Here is a 17673-nt window from a genome sequence, read left to right on the forward strand (position 1 = left end):
TAAATTGTGCACTAAAGAACCAATGATTGTCCGACCCGCACACAATTTTGTACAATGTACTGAAGTTACTATAACCTTGTGTGTGTCAAGTTTTCTTGAAATTGGTTTAGATTTGCATATATCTCCTATATACTTCCGTCCGATTTTAAGTAAATGGTGTACTAAAGACCCATAGCAAGGCCGATTGGCAAAACGTACTGAAATTAGTATAAAATCATGTTGATTGTAAACCAAATAATCGATGGGTGCTTGATTGATATAACATTTTAAACAGTGAAGCATACCAAATAGCGTGCGTAAAGTTAGCTTAAAGTCTATTTAAAAAGTATGAAATCAATGTTCCTTCGAAAAGACGACATCTGTAAAGATACATATGTAGAATATCCCCAAAGTGGTGAAGGGTATCATATAGTCGGCCCAGTCCGACTTTACTACTTTCCTTACTGGTTATTTATGAAATTTCAGTAGTGAGATTGCAGCTAAAGTTTTTTTTTGGACGTTTTTGATCGACTGCTGATAATAATGATACCGATGACGCTGCCACTGATAATAGGATTAGTCAATGAAGTGTCACAATACGGAAGTGTTTTGCTTCACTTGGTGTTTGTGTTTAGACCAGACAAAACCATGAATGAAATCAGTAGACCGAGACCACATACAGATTTCCACACTTTGTCCAATAAAGAACAACTGTTCTGGATTGATATACGAATAGGTATACTGTCAACATCGAATAGGTATACTGTCAACATCAATGAAGCTGTTCATTCGTAGCAAAGGGATATGTGCTCCATTGGAACAATCCCAAATTGGAAGGTGTGTTTGGTGTAGTTTTTGTTTAACAAATAAAATCAATATAAAAATCTGATGCGATTTAGAGAGGATATTAACCTTTATTTTAAATTTGTTAAGAGGACCTTGAAAATTTCAATTTTTATAGATAGCTTTAAATATCCGAAAAATATGTTGTACTTATAGATAATTTTGAAAGGTATCCTTTAAAAAGCCTTCTGAATTTGAATAGCTTTTTGGTACTCAATATCTCTTAGAGCACTTCCATAACTAGTACATTTGCCATGTTGGTTCTAAATTAATGAATTCATTTTCCACCATCAATGTGATATTTGGTATGTGACCCTAATCTATCTGAGCTCATTATATCAGGCACTTGCCAGATTCAATAATATTATCATTTGATAATATTCCACACACTCATACATACATGCACACTTCCTAATGCATACTAGATTATAAGCGTTTAATTGATTTGATTTTCCACACAAAATGCCCATGGCTTCTCAAAACCGACAAACACAAAAGCCATATACATACATAATTCATACATACATAACGATCTAATCAATAATTAATAGTTGGACCACATTGTGTTGTTCTATTATTTTAGTGTTTAAATGATTCTGGGCAATTTATGTTGTTATTGTTCTATTAGGAATAATAGAATTATAGATGTTGTTGATTCATAAAACCACCAAAGCATTTGGCGCCAATTAAATTCTCTTGGTAAATTTGTTAGTATTTAAGAGAATTGAAATATTTAAATTGAATGATATTAGTGTTGTATTTTTTAAAACAAGTAAAAATGTCGTTAAGTTCTTCCAGACCGAACTTCTCATACCCTCGGCAATGAGCTTTACACTCAAAATATCTTAAATCGATTTGGTACTTAATTACAATACATTGGTACTTACATACATTGTACTTAATTAACATACATTGGTACTTACATATATTGTAAGTACCAAATTACCGACACGAAGATCTACAAATGTGGGCGGGACCTTCATTATACCGAAAAATGAATGGAACTTTTTTTTTGTAGGATATGTTAAACATTGACTATAAGTCCTATTTTGAAATAAGTGATCATACCAGTATAGTTTAACACAGCCGACCATCAATAGAATTGGTATCAGTTCAGCAGTTCCTATTTTAGATACTGGCAAATTTTCCAGGGTCAATATTTTAATATTTTAAAACATACAAATTTGCATCAAATCCTAAGAGCCTTATCACAAAAAATGCACTCATCACCTTCGATAGCTCAGTTGGTAGAGCGGTGGACTGTAGACGATATATGCAAAGATCAGTAGAAATCCATAGGTCGCTGGTTCAAATCCGGCTCGAAGGATACTTTCATTTTTTAAATATTCAAGAAATGATTACATGTCAGAGATATTTGATTGCAAATCAAATGCTAATTCGGAGATCGTCTAGTTCTTGAGATCACATAAAAATATTTTAAATTCCAATATTTTAAAATATAAAAACTGGCAACAATGCATAAAAATCTTATCATGACAATTGCATTCATAACCTTCGATATCTCAGTTGGTAGAGCGGTGGACTGTAGAATAAATATGCAAAGATCAGAAGAAATCCATAGGTCGCTGGTTCAAATCCGGCTCGAAGGATACTTTTTTATTGGATACTCAAGGAATGATCATATATTATATTTGAAGATTCAATAGAGCTTATAGTCGAATAATGTAATCCTGTAGATAAATCGTATATTCTCACAGTCAATTATTTTTTCAATAACCTTCCTTAACTGGAAAATTGCATTCATAACCTTCGACTGATTCAAATTCGGCTCGAAAGATGTTTTTTTTTTGGATACAAAGGTCCATCTACAGATTTGCCGATAATTTCATATGTCGCTCACTTGAAAAATCCTCCAAGGACAACTCCATTTTGGAACAATCTGTAATATCGATGGTCCATCTGCAGGTTGCTTGTCCAAATCCGACTCGATAAATGCTATTCTATTTTTTGCTTTTGTTGAGTATCAAACAAATGAGGGTTCTAATTTGAATAACAAAGCTCCCTAGAATAATCATATCTTATCAATGTGCATTATTTGTAAATAATCTGAAATATCGAAGTTCGAAACGTTATCACTAATTATTGCATACATTGCCTTCGATAGCTCAGTTGGTAGAGCGGTGGACTGTAGAGTAAAATTGAACATGTGCTAGAAATCCATAGGTCGCTGGTTCAAATCCGGCTCGAAGGATACCTTATTTTTATACCCTCAGCCTTATGACTAATAAGAATATCTACACTTTGATACGGCAAAAATGTGGTTCATCGTAATATTGGTTTTACACCCCAAGTTTCTTTAGTCCAAATCCGTTTCCAACAATTTGGGCTCAATTTACAAATGTCAGTACGCCTGTCTGACCGGGTGGAGCGTCTGGCCGAAGGGCGTAAGCGATGACATCCAAACTTTGCACATCGCAATATTTCTTCCATACTTAGTACAAGTTCGAAGTTGGGGAGTATCGGTTCGCTCCTTTCGGTAACTCCCCCACAAAACAGTGTTAAAATTTACATATATATATAATATCATGCGAATGAATTATCCGATTTAAAACAAACTTGTGGGAGAAGCACCAGAAGAAGCAAATGAGTCCCATCTTCAGAATTATCACATACTTGACACTGCATATTCAAAAAATAAATATGATTTTAAATTTCATACTTAACCTAGAAAAATTAATTAAGACATTGTTACTATTTCTCAAAATGGTTTATACATATATTTTTTTGAACTATATATTTTAAGTCCGGTACAGTAAAATGTTAATAATCTTATTTATTAATTTTTTCCCCTGGAAAACATGATCCCGAAATATTACGCAGTTTCGGAGTAAAGATCCGCAGAAGAATAGCGGCCCGTCTGGCCACACTGCCCCGCTCATAGTATTTATACCCTTTCCACACTGTGGTACTGTTTGCAACATGCAAACGGAAACAAGATAGACCCATGGTTCCTTTTGAGAATATGCATAGAATCACTTTCTGAGACGATTTATGCATGTCCGTCCGTCTGCTCTTCCATCCGTCCTTCCGTCTGTCCATGTTAAATTGTAAACGAAGTGGGTCTGCAATAACGTCTGGTAAGTTTGGATGAAATTGGTTCGGACGCTAACTCTTCATGTTTGTCCGATTGAGACCAAATTTTGCACAACGTTCTAAAGTCAGTAGAGCCTAATATGCGTTAAATTATGTTGTTAAATTGAGTCTACAATATTGCGTTTTGTAAAAATTGGTCCAGATGCAAATATTTTTCCAATATATATTTTCGACTGTCTTCATGATCATTGTGTACCAAATAATAAATTGGTGTCCAATTGGGATTTGAACAGTGCTCTATTGGTACCATTTCAAAAAACGACCCAAAATCGTCCTCTAAGGAAATGGAATTTGGCATATGTTACCGAGGACAAGTGTGTGGATCGATACACCTATAAGAACCCGAATTAGGTTGAAAAACGCGTTCAAGAACCCCAAAATACCGATAATTGGGGGGTATCGTTATATGGGCCGTAAATTAGTATAATATGTGGTCCGATATTTATAATTTGTAGTTGAGATATTTAGTAGCCAAAAATAACCCATTGCTCAAATTTCAGCTAATTCGCTTAAATATCGCGCTGGTTAAAATAGTGATCTGCCTGCATACAAAATACAACTCAAAATGTTGGCGATGTATCTGAATTCGTTTAGAGGGTAGAGTGATTACAACAGACTTAATATGCCCTTCACACTATGGTGGAGGGTTCACATTTAGACACATATAACATTAAATTTAGTCCAATTTCATGTCAATTGTCCTTTATTATAAACTTGACATCACTTGTGAAACACTTCATCGTTCAAATGACTTCAACGCGAATTGTTTCAATCATTGATTCTTTTGAAATAAAAAAAAATATTTCGGAATATGAACCATAACTTGACAAATGTTGGTTTTTAAGTGCTTAAGAGTTAAAAATTGATCTGCATAACCGACGGTGACGATCGTTCCGTCGTCGTTTTCGAAGAAGTAAGGTGTAAACACACCTTCGGATCTAAAAACGCATCAAAGAGTAATTTCTTCGGGATATAATGCATTTTGGCAATTTAGAGGATAAACATGGAATAAATTCTACGATGAAATGAACCATTTCTCAACCCAAGAACCATTATGAAGAAACCTTTCTAAACCCAAGGGTTTTTATATTTTACGTGAAAGACAATGACTGTTTTTTGGAGCACATCGTACTCAATACTGGGAATGATTTATAGACATAATGAAGGCCACAATGTCTTCATATACTAACTGAAGATTAAGTACTGTTGATAGACAACCTGGCATTTACTATGAGAAACATTGTAAAGTTGTAAAAAAGTACATTTTAGTAATCCAATCACTCTGAATATTGAATATTTCAAAATTTCCAACAAATATTTACATTACAACACCATTTGAGAGGTCTGATGATTTTTGTTCGATATTACTATAAAACAACCAACCAATTCGTTAACCAATTGAGAATACTGTTGCAACAAAAACACTCAGATGTTCAACAACATTTTCAGTCAGAAAAGTGGCTATGTAAACTCAATTTACTGATTTTCCATTTGAGTAACTTGTTAATTTACTGTGATTGCCCGGATGGAGGAGAGTTCAATTTGTGGGTGGTTGGTGGTTTGATAGATGTTTAGTTAAATGTTTTTTTTTTTTTTCATCTGCATCTCTATTTGTCTGCGAAGTTTTTTGAAACAGTAAAAACATTTAAATTTGATTCTTCGAATAGTGCAATCATTAAAAAGGTTAATCTAATCTTATTTACTCTTCGCCTATCACAAATATACATCTATCTGGCAATGTCTTCTGCTAATCTTTTAATGCTAGCCTATCTATTTGTTTTTTTGTAATAGTAACAACTTTTAATATTGGTTTATCGAATGTTGCAATCTTAAAAAAAGGGTTAATGCAATTTTATTTATTCTTCGCCTATCTCAAACTCAAATTCGCAAAATCTGCAAATTCTGGCAATCACTTATGCTAATATTTTAGTGCTGGCCCTTATTCTAACAATCAGGTATATGTTAAAAGTGTAAACATAATCTAGAAAAGGCTCACAGTTATAAAAATAAAGCATGTTTTTAAATATTTTTCTTAAATCCTTATTTCCCACTCCTTGCAAATTTGAAATCAAACATTTTAAAAGATGTGTTATACAAAGTCAATGCCATTACCCTTTCTAAGATGCTGCTCTATTTGTTTACAAATTGGAATGTGCGACGGTAGGTTTTCGTTGCATTTTGATGTTTGTTAGGAAATTAGCAAGGATTTGCATTGCTTTGATGAAGCGCTTTACATTCGAATACAAATTGACCTATTTCACTTGAACGAACTGTGGCGTGCAAACATTACAACAACGAAATGTTTAAACCTAACAGGAAAATCTGTTAAATGGGTTTTGGTTTATGCTTTGTAGGCGTGACACATGTTTATACAGCAAACCGATAAAAATTACACTACAAAATTGTAAATGGTAAAAAAAAACTTTTTGGCCCAATAATGAACCCAATTGCAATTGGTGATAATCGGCTCAGATTTAAATATAGGTCATATATAGCATTTCCAGATTAAATGAAACCTTTTACAAATTAAATGAACCCTTTTCCAAATTAAATGAAACCTTTTCCAAATTAAATGAAACCTTTTCCAATTGAAATGAAACCTTTTACAAATAGAATGAAACTTTTTCCAAATTAAATGAAACCTTTATTCTTATCTAAGGACATAATATTTGCAGTAATTTTAAACCAATATTTGAAAATTAAATCAAAGAATATTAACAAATATAGTTGTATGGCTATGTAATTAACATAAATATTCTTTAATTCGGTGTGATTTCATTTAATATCTTTACTACATAAAACTAAATAAATAGTAGTACATACTGGGGTATTTCTTGACATTTTAATAAATAAATATTTTAGAACAATAATTGAATACCCGGTCCTAAATGCGAAATACATATTCGATTTAATTAATTGTTGATGATAAGGTAACTGCTTATATTAATGAAGGGGTTCCCGACTTGCAGCTTGAGGGATTTTCAAAACCATGTCCATAACGTAGTTAGAACAATCTTGCCGAGTAAGCTTTTGAATACTTCGCTCGACTACATCAACAATAAACTCTCGACAACAGTAAACTCTCGACAATGTGAAGTAATTACAAACAAAATTTTGGAACATTGAAGGAAAATAAGCGTGGAGGAAATAGAATTAAGTTGTTGACACCACAAGTTTTAAGTCTGATCGAGTTCTATATAGAAAGTCAACCTGGAATTACCCTCAAAGCCATAAAAACTAAACTTTTGAGAGAAATTGATATAAATATTTCCACAAGCTGCATAGAATATGGATTACGGAAATTAAAAATTACGTTTAAGATGGTATCTATTGAAATAGAACGAAAGAATGACTCCAGAACATTAGGCTTGAGACAAAAATATGCTCAAGACTTTACAAAATGGATACCCCAACAAGAAGAAAAATTAATATTCATTGATGAGTATGTGCGTGAAAATAAATTCAAATTTGAAAAGCGAAGACACCCACCAGTATGTGTGGTTGTGTCCAGTATGACAGTTTTGTTATACAATATAACAGAGTGTAAGTGACTGTAAATTTGAATTTAGAACAAATAAATTCAATGACCTTTATAAAGAGGAAACAATTATTTGGCAAAATATTAACTAATTTAAATGTGACTGTAAATTCGAATTTATAACAAATTAATTTAATAAACTATATAAAGAGAAAACATTTATTTGTTAAAATTTAAACTAATTTAAACATTTACTTCACAGGTAAATTCTTGGTGGTGGAGTTATTGTCGCAAGAACACTATTTTTAATCCATGTGCACGCATCATCATTGGGCTTCTTTATAATATATTAATTTGTAATTTTATATAATGTTTGCTATGTTTTTATGTAATTTTGTATAATTTTATTTAAAATATTGTTTTTATTTTACTGTAATGTAAATATGTTTTGTGTTGTTAATGCGTTTTATTACTTGTATGTTTTCTATTTTTTTTAAATATGTGGAAATTATTTATGTTTTTATATAAGTACAAAAATGTGCATGTATATTTATATATTGCTTGTATGTTTATGTATTATAGTGACTTTCATTGTCTATGTTACGCTTTCATTGCATATCACTATTTAAACTCTAGTAATTTAGAATATAAGAAAAGCCTATGTAAAATTCGTTTCGGTCCACTGTGCAAAAATTCGACCTAATGCACCCCTAGACTATGTATCATTGGATAGGCCTTGGAAAGAGCTTCTAGACCCAGTTTTTATTTTGTTTCCAAATATGTTAGAATTTTAGTTATTTCCAATATAAGAAAACGAATTTCATAGGGGTTTTCTTATATTGGAAATAACTAAAATTCTAACATATTTGGAAACAAAATAAAAACTGGGTCTAGAAGCTCTTTCCATGGCCTATCCAATGGTACATAGTCTAGGGGTGCATTAGGTCGAATTTTCGCACAGTGGGCTGAAACGAATTTCATAGGGGTTTTCTTATATTGGAAATAACTAAAATTCTAACATATTTGGAAACAAAATAAAAACTGGGTCTAGAAGCTCTTTCCAAGGCCTATCCAATATACATAGTCTAGGGGTGCATTAGGTCGAATTTTTGCACAGTGGACCGAAACGAATTTTACATAGGCTTTTCTTATATTCTAAATTACTAAAGTTTAAATAGTGATATGCAATGAAAGCGTAACATAGACAATGAAAGTCACTATAATACATAAACATACAAGCAATATATAAATATACATACACATTTTTGTACTTATATAAAAACATAAATAATTTCCACATATTTAAAAAAAAAATAGAAAACATACAAGTAATAAAACGCATTAACAACACAAAACATATTTACATTACAGTAAAATAAAAATAATATTTTAAATAAAATTATACAAAATTACATAAAAACATAGCAAACATTATATAAAATTACAAATTAATATATTATAAAGAAGCCCAATGATGATGCGTGCACATGGATTAAAAATAGTGTTCTTGCGACAATAACTCCACCACCAAGAATTTACCTGTGAAGTAAATGTTTAAATTAGTTTAAATTTTAACAAATAAATGTTTTCTCTTTATATAGTTTATTAAATTAATTTGTTATAAATTCGAATTTACAGTCACATTTAAATTAGTTAATATTTTGCCAAATAATTGTTTCCTCTTTATAAAGGTCATTGAATTTATTTGTTCTAAATTCAAATTTACAGTCACTTACACTCTGTTATATTGTATAACAAAACTGTCATACTGGACACAACCACACATACTGGTGGGTCTCTTCGCTTTTCAAATTTGAATTTATTTTCACGCAAGATGCAACCTTAAATTCTTACCGCCTTATTCTCCAATGCTAAATCCAATCGAAAATGCATTTTCAAAAATAAAATTATGTGCAAGAGCTGAGCTGTGTGACGTTTCAATGGAACATAACATTGTTGATGTAATCGAGCGAAGTATTCAAAAGCTTACTCGGCAAGATTGTTCTAACTACGTTATGGACATGGTTTTGAAAATCCCACAAGCTGCAAGTCGGGAACCCCTTCATTAAGATAAGCAGTTACCTTATCATCAACAATTTATTAAGTCAAATATGTATTTCGCATTTAGGACCGGGTATTCAATTCTTGTTCTTAAATATTTATTTATTAAAATGCCAAGAAATACCCCAGTTTGTATTACTATTTATTTAGTTTTATGTAGTAAAGATATTAAATGAAATCACACCGAATTAAAGAATATTTATGTTAATTACATAGCCATACAACTATATTTGTTAATATTTTTTCATTTAATTTTCAAATATTGGTTTAAAATTACTGCAAATATTATATTTCCTTAGTTAAGAATAAAGGTTTCATTTAATTTGTAAAAGGTTTCATTTCAATTGGAAAAGGTTTCATTCTATTTGTAAAAGGTTTCATTTCAAGTGGAAAAGGTTTCATTTAATTTGGAAAAGGTTTCATTTAATTTGGAAAAGGGTTCATTTAATTTGTAAAAGGTTTCATTTAATCTGGAAATGCTATATATATTTTCTTTCGATTTTATTTGAAGATTCATTATTTCTCCGATTGATACATTTTACATAGCGTACTGAACTGAGTTCACAAGAACGTGTGTTCAGATATAGCTACTATATTAATATGTGGTAGCCATATTTGAATCGGTCCACATTTAGATCTTCTTTTTTCAGACAATTTTTTATGTAACATCACTTCTATAAGCGTGCTTTTTACACCCTACACAACTATATTGTCGGGGTATTATAGCTTTGTGCAGCCCCAAGAGTGTGTAACGCCGCGAAATATTGGTCCTAGACCCACCTGTAAGTATACGGATCGTCATACCTCGACTAGATGAGTCGATCTAGACATGTGTGTCCGTCCGTCTATCCATTATTATTTGTAAACACGATACAGGCCACAGTTATGGACCAATCTTCACGAAATTTATGTAGGCTGGGAAATTCATGTAGGATGGGTTCTGGCCAATGAAGACCCTTATTGTTTTTGGTAAAGATCAGTTAACATTTAGGGGATGAAATGGACCAAGTACTTAATTTTGTCGGTTTTTCAGCTTGCTTCAGAGGCTGCAATTATGGATTTATATGGAGAATGGGATCGGGCCAAAGAATAAGCATGTCCGCTTTGATAAAGATCGGTCAATATTTAGCGAGTCAAATGAACCCTGACTTTTGTGTGAAAAATGACAAAATTTGTATTCTATGGCGTATATATTTACCACTCGAGGACATAGACCCGATAGGTTGAGCCTTTACATTGATGCCAATTATATTGAGGTATGTACTCGGATGTGGGAGTTACACTTATATATTTACAGGTGCTTACGTATTCATATATTATTTAGTAGCCCATTACCATACTAGAGAGAGAAAATATAGCGCTGATCGCTTGGAAATTTTCCAAGAAGTTGCAGATAGGGTCAGAGACACCGCCTATAATATTCGGCGAAAATCAGATAATAATTTTTGGATGAAATGGACCGAAAGTTTTATTTGTTTGTGTTTTGCCGAGTCGATAGGCCACAATTATAAGTCGAACGTCACAACACTACTCATGGTGAAGGGAATCTGGGTAAATAATTAGAAAGTATGTACAGAATATCAGTAATATTCGGAAAATGTGTCAATGTAAGGAATAGGTTCAACAGCACCTATTCCTTACATTGACACATTTTCGGAATATTACTGATATTATGTACAGAATATCCCTTCTAATCGGGCAAGAGGGTGCAAATATTATGAGATATTGCCCACGCTCGGAATAAACATCCGCACAAAGTTAGAGTTCCGTGGTAGTTGTGTAGGATATCGTATGGTCGGCCCCGTTTAAATATTTTTGGATTTTTTCAAGGAGCTTGTTAAGCAATGCTTCTTGTGATATCTGTAGATATTATGTACAGGGTATTATGTCTTTGTGCATATGTTTGTAACAGACAAAAGGAATCGAGATAGACCCATTGTTCCTTTTGAGAATATGCATAGAATCACTTTCTGAGTCGATTTATTCATGCCAGTCCGTGCATGTATTTTTGTGAGCAATGCACAGGTCGCATTTATTATCCGATTTGGATGCAATTTGGCATAGGTCACTTATTTGGCCCAAGGAAGAACCCTATTGAAATTGGAGAAAATCGGTTCAGATTTAAATGTCGCTCCCATATATAGTTTAAGTCTATTTTATGTAATTTGGAGCACTATTTGTCCGATTGAAATAAAATTTTTCACAGATCGAAGTTTTGTAGGAATCGGTTCAGATTTAGATATAGCTCCCATATATAGTTTTGTCCGAGTACTGAATTATGTACTGATTGATGTATGTGAAGACAAAATTTTGCACAGAGTATTGAATTAGGTCCTGATTGATGTATATGAAGTTTTTTTGGAATCGGCTGAGATTTAGATATAGCTCCCATATATGGTTTCGTCCGATTTTATTTAAATGGTTCACCAAACTCCCCATATATGTGTCCGAAACCGGTTGAATTTAGATACTGCTCCCACATAAAATTTCGTCCAATTTCATGCAAATGGTGCACCAAGGAACATCTGTTTGTTCGCTTTTCACGAAATAGTGCAGATGGTATTGGATTGAAATTTGTTGAAATCGGTTTTGGTGTAGATATAGCTTCCATATATATTACCATCCGATTTTATGTAAATGGTGTACCAAGAAAGAATATTTTTCCGATTGGGAGCTACAATAACGCGTATTGAATTTCGAGAGATATCAGAATGGTTATTTTATTGTTTCATTTAATTTCACCCGACTCCCTTTCAATAGTCCTCCAAAGATGGTATGTATGTTCTATCTACAGGATATTGTACTCATTAGCAAAATGTAATTTAGTGAATTCATTCCAACTTATAATTTTAATATATATATATATTTTTTTTTTTAATTTTCTGACTATTATTCAGTTATTCCCGAAAAATTTATTCATTGAATCTGAATGGAAAATTTCAATGTGTGAAAGGAAAGGCATATTGATATCACTCCATATATGGTTTTGAAACAAATTTTTTCTATGTTCATCAATGTCAATGTATTCTAGGTATTTTTCAATGTAATATATATATATATATATATTTAAATGAAATGTATGTTCTGTCGATATTTGCATTAGTTTTTTTCCCACTAGTATGTGTGTGTTTTTTTTCTAAATTAAAATATTTTTCCTAAGTTGTACATATTTATATTTGATTTTTTTTGTTTATTTCATTTTAGGTACGTGTAATATTATATCATAAATTTGTAAGTAATGAAATGTAAATTTAAAATATGAAATGTACAAAGATACTCTGTGAATATGTCAAGACTATATCTATGAGAACTTACAAAATATCACAATACAATCAGCTGTAACCGAACAAAATTACTTAAATGGTTTGCAGACGATATTAACCCGAGCTTTGCTAGCGCGATCATATGGTCACAATCATAATACGATCAATAAATCATCTAAAAACGGACTGGGCCGACTATATGATATCCTTCACCACTTTGGGTATATTGTACATTGTACGCATCCTAACAATTGCATGTTTATGTTTCCTCTTTCTCCAACCTATCCTAACTTTAATTTAATTCGAGCAGATTTAGAGCCGTCTGCGTAACATGGGGAAATTTATAGAAAACGATTTGTAGCAAAATTGATACACTCTATTCTGTACGCCGCGTTGCTAAAAATATAATCTATATGTGGGAGCTATATCTAAATCTCAACCGATTTTCACGAAATTTAATACACATCGTTTTAGACTTAATTCAGTACGCTGTGCCAAATTTCGTGCAAAACGAAGGATATATCGGGACGTTGGTGCATCATTTACATAAAATCGGACGAAAATATATATGGGCGCTATATCGAAATATCCACCGATTCATCATTCTGGATTCAATTTAGTACGCTAAGCCAAATTTTATGCAAATCGAAGCATATAAAGGGACTTTGGTGCACTATTTACCTAAAATCAGACGAAAATATATATGGGAGCTATATCTAAATATGAACCGATTTTCACAAAATTTAACACACATTATTATAGACCTAATTCATTACGCTGTGCCAAATTTCGTACAAATCGAAAAATATATAGGGACTTTGGTACACCATTTACCTTAAATCGGACGAAAATATATATGGGAGCTATATTCAAATCTGAACCGATTTTCAGGAAACTTGACACACATCATTCTAGACCTAATACATTACGCTGGGCCAAAATTCGTACCAATCGAAAAATATATAGGGACCGTTTACATTAAATCGGACGAAAATATATATGGGTGCTATATCTAAATCTGAATCGATTTTTCCCAATTTCAATAGGGTTCGTCCTTGAGCCAAATAAGTGGCTTATGCCAAATTTCATCCAATTCGGATTATAAAAGTGACTTGTACTTTGTTTACAATTTAACATCGACAGACAGGCGGACGGATGGACGGGCATGCATAAATCGACTCAGAAAGTGATTCTATGCATATTCTGTTCCTTTTGCCTGTTACAAACTTATGCACAAAGACATAATACCCTGTACCACAGAGTGGTGAAGGGTATAAACATGTACCCGAGCAGTGCTAGTGTGAACATACGGTCACAGCCGTGACCTGTCGATTCTCCTGATAAGAAAAAATGATACAAATCAAATATTGAAATTCAGGGGCCCACAATTTAGAGATGCTGGAAGTTTCGTCCCACAATTCGAAAAAAATAATTACAGCACTATTCGTGTTAAATAAGGGAATAACTATTATAAATCTTTCAGGAGATTTGTAAAATTACATTCTAATATCCGACTTTTCGACGAGTATTGCCCATTCAAAGTAACACCGATGACACCAATGAGAGTTTGCCACCTAATTTCAATTTGAAATGTATGTTTTATTATACGTCTGACGAAGTTTGCGGGTTAGTTGTAGTTTCAGAAATTTAACTGAGAAAAATTTAATTAAGTAATATTTAATTATATTGTTGTTCAAATATCATTGGAAATTCATCGCAAATATTACAAGTGAAAAAGCGTTAAGTTCGGCCGGGCCGAACTTTGGATACCCTCCACCATAGTTATACTGACAGATACATGCAATGAAAATATTGGGAACATACCAAAAAGTGGGCATATACCGATAATTCTACAAACCGATTTATGTAAACCATTATGTACACCAAATACAAACTTCAGCAATTTTTAATGGGGATTTTTCTTAAAATCTGTAAGATCCAAAAAGTAGACTGATACTGATAAAGCATGGTAGAGAATAAAATCCTCAAACTACTGTAATTTAGATTACAAAGTTATATGAGGCTATGCCTAAAGGGGGACCAATATTGATTACATAGTGTAGGAAATAGTGAATATTTGGGGATAGCATTATATGAGGGCTAATTACTGATCGGTATATGCCAATATTGAACCCAATATTTTAATTGTTTATCTCAATTCTTTCCTTCAGGAGGTATCACTATATTGAGGATATGGCTAAATGTCTGCCAATATATTTCCCAAGAACCCTAAAATACCGAAAATTGGGGGGTACCCTTATATGGGGGCTACCCGAAAAAATTTAATTATATTTATAATTTTTAGTATAGAGATTTGCCACCCAATAATAACTCAAAGTACCTAATTTCAGCGAATTTAGTACCAAAATACCGCAAAATTAGGGGTACCCTTATATGGGGGCTATACGAAAATATGGACCCATATTTATAATTTTTAGTGGAGAGATTTGCTACCCAATAAGAACTCTATATAACAAATTTTAGCGAATTCAGTTGAAAAACGCGCTCAAGAACCTCAAAATACCGAAAATTGGGGGTACCCTTATATGAGAGCTATGCCCAAACGTGGACCGATAAAGCCCATCTTCGCACTTGACCTGCCTACAGACAAAAGACGACTCTCTGCAAACTTTTGGCGATCTATCTCAATTCGTTTAGACGCTAGAGTGATTACAACAAACAGACGGACAGACAGACAGACAGACGGACATGGCTATATCGTCATAGAATTTTACGTTGATCAAGAATATATATACTTTATAGGGTCGGAAATGATTATTTCGATGAGCAACAAACGTAACAACAAAATTAATATACCCTCCATACTATGGTGGAGGGTATAAAAATACAATATGAACAAAAACATATGTTTTTATTACATTGTGTATTTTGTTTTCCCTTTTGGCGGTATTGATAGCCAGACTAAACCGCTAATTAATTCCCTCAATTGGAAACAAAATCAGAACAATAATATTATTCGATAGTTATTGAAAGTTGACCTGCCCAACAATTAAAAAAAAAACACACACACACAACAGCAAGTGGTAAATCAGCCTTTTAATGACTGATTAACAAGACGACAATTGGCCATTTAGAAACGTGAACTGCTAAAATATCAATTAATAAAATTATTGATTTAATTAAAAGTTTAATTGCTTTTAACATTACCGAGGAAACAAATGTCCAATGCAAATGTTAATATTTTAAAAAAATCACAATGGGCTTTTTTGAGATGGGATAACTGTAGTCAAATAGAGGTTAAAATATATCATCATTGTATCTCGAGTCCCTTTTGGTCTTTATCGTCCTTATTTTATTGAACCATAAACTAAATATCATATAAAGAGGTGTTCCCAAGTTTGTTATAGTAACCTACAAAACCTCAAAAGTTACTATGGGAATATCTTTATTGCTAGAAATGTATGCAAAAATATATTAGGTTGGGGAAAAAGAAATCCATTATTATTATATGAACTATAGGACTTTATTTAACATGCATCGGAATGTCTGATTTGGGCCAAATATGCACCGTATTGTTATATGATTTGTTCGCATTTTAAAGTTAACTCAATAATGCCTCTCTCATAGAAGTCCTGCTCTCTATTTTCAGAAAAACTCTACTTGTCAATTATTCCTAAATACCAATTTTTTAACATTATGCAATGCAAGAAAAATATGATAATCGCTTAGTGCCAAGTCCGGACTGTATGGCTAGCTCCCGAAATTTCTGGCGAGTCACTGTATATGTGTGTGGCCTAGCATTGTCCTGGTGGAACACGACACCTCTCCTGTTTGTTGGCCAATTCTGGCCGCTTCTGGTCAATTGTAAATGGTTTAAAACAGTTTTATGGTCGATTTTTAGCTCCTGGGCAATATTATCGACATTTTCGATGACCAGAAATCAGAAATTCCTGAACGGAATCTACGAAACAAAAATTGCACATAATTGGATGTTACAGTATCGGAACCATAAATACTGTAAAATATGCAGAGAGCCGCAGCTCATCTGTATAAGAAATGATAAGACACGACACGGTGACCCCGACCATTCTAATTGAGTGTTTGTGAGCCACAAATTTTATTTTAAAATATTTATCCTTAGGTTCTACTTAAAAAACTCTTGCGTAGCCTAATCTCAGATACAAAATACTTAACAATAAACTATTTGTTCTAATAATAGAATTTGATCTGTGGAGAGATTTCCCATCGTGTGCGTCATAAAATCTCAACAACAGCCTTATCAACGTTGCATGTGAGATTTAGACTGTTATCTTGCTGACGACTGACAAGAAGAGCTGACAAATTAAATTTCTGTTCAAAGTATTTTGAACAAACACCATTAACATTTTAGCCGCTCGGCTTGCGTTTTCGACTTTGCCAAGAAAAACTGTGAAATGTACAGAATTGGTTCTTTGTTAACTTACATTTTTTAACACCCTGTAACTCAAAACTGTCACCCTTTCATCGAGCATAAATCTGAAATTGTTTGATCGATACTGTACGAGAAATCTATCAGTACAGCCATTTTCCGAAAAAAGAATTTATTTCTTTTTCCCCAACCTAATATATATATATATATATAGCTTTATCTAAATCTAAACTAATTTTTGCAACTTTAATACACTCATTATAAACTCACCTCTTCAAAATGTCCGGTAAATCGAATAAACATAGGCTCTTCGGCACATCATTTACATAAAATCGGAAGAAAATATGTGTGTGATGCCAAATGTCCGAACCTTGACAAGGTTCATTTAAATTCGTATATGCAATTTCGCAATAATCGTCGACATAAATACAACTTATCAAGTTAAGACATTTGTAAGCCAACGGTGGGAATGTAGTATCTCTCTGGCTTTCCTTTTCATTGCAACTCCGATCATGTAGCTCATCTCGAAAGAGAAATTAATAAAAAAACATTTACATGAATGATCC

General features: G+C 32.6%; 3 non-coding genes across 3 annotated transcripts; all 3 read left to right on the forward strand.

Moving 5' to 3' along the window:
- Positions 1-2051: 2051 nt before the first annotated feature.
- Trnay-gua (transfer RNA tyrosine (anticodon GUA)) lies at positions 2052-2149 on the forward strand. The gene is made up of 2 exons: positions 2052-2088; positions 2114-2149. It is a non-coding gene; the product is annotated as a tRNA-Tyr (tRNA).
- Positions 2150-2334: 185 nt separating this feature from the next.
- On the forward strand, positions 2335-2432 carry Trnay-gua (transfer RNA tyrosine (anticodon GUA)). The gene is made up of 2 exons: positions 2335-2371; positions 2397-2432. It is a non-coding gene; the product is annotated as a tRNA-Tyr (tRNA).
- Positions 2433-2937: 505 nt separating this feature from the next.
- On the forward strand, positions 2938-3034 carry Trnay-gua (transfer RNA tyrosine (anticodon GUA)). The gene is made up of 2 exons: positions 2938-2974; positions 2999-3034. It is a non-coding gene; the product is annotated as a tRNA-Tyr (tRNA).
- The last annotated feature ends 14639 nt before the right edge of the window (positions 3035-17673 follow it).

Source organism: Musca vetustissima, unplaced genomic scaffold (genome assembly GCF_032173495.1).
Source record: "Musca vetustissima isolate MV318-11 ecotype Yass unplaced genomic scaffold, APGP_CSIRO_Mvet_v1 utg11733, whole genome shotgun sequence".
Lineage (NCBI taxonomy): Eukaryota > Metazoa > Arthropoda > Insecta > Diptera > Muscidae > Musca > Musca vetustissima.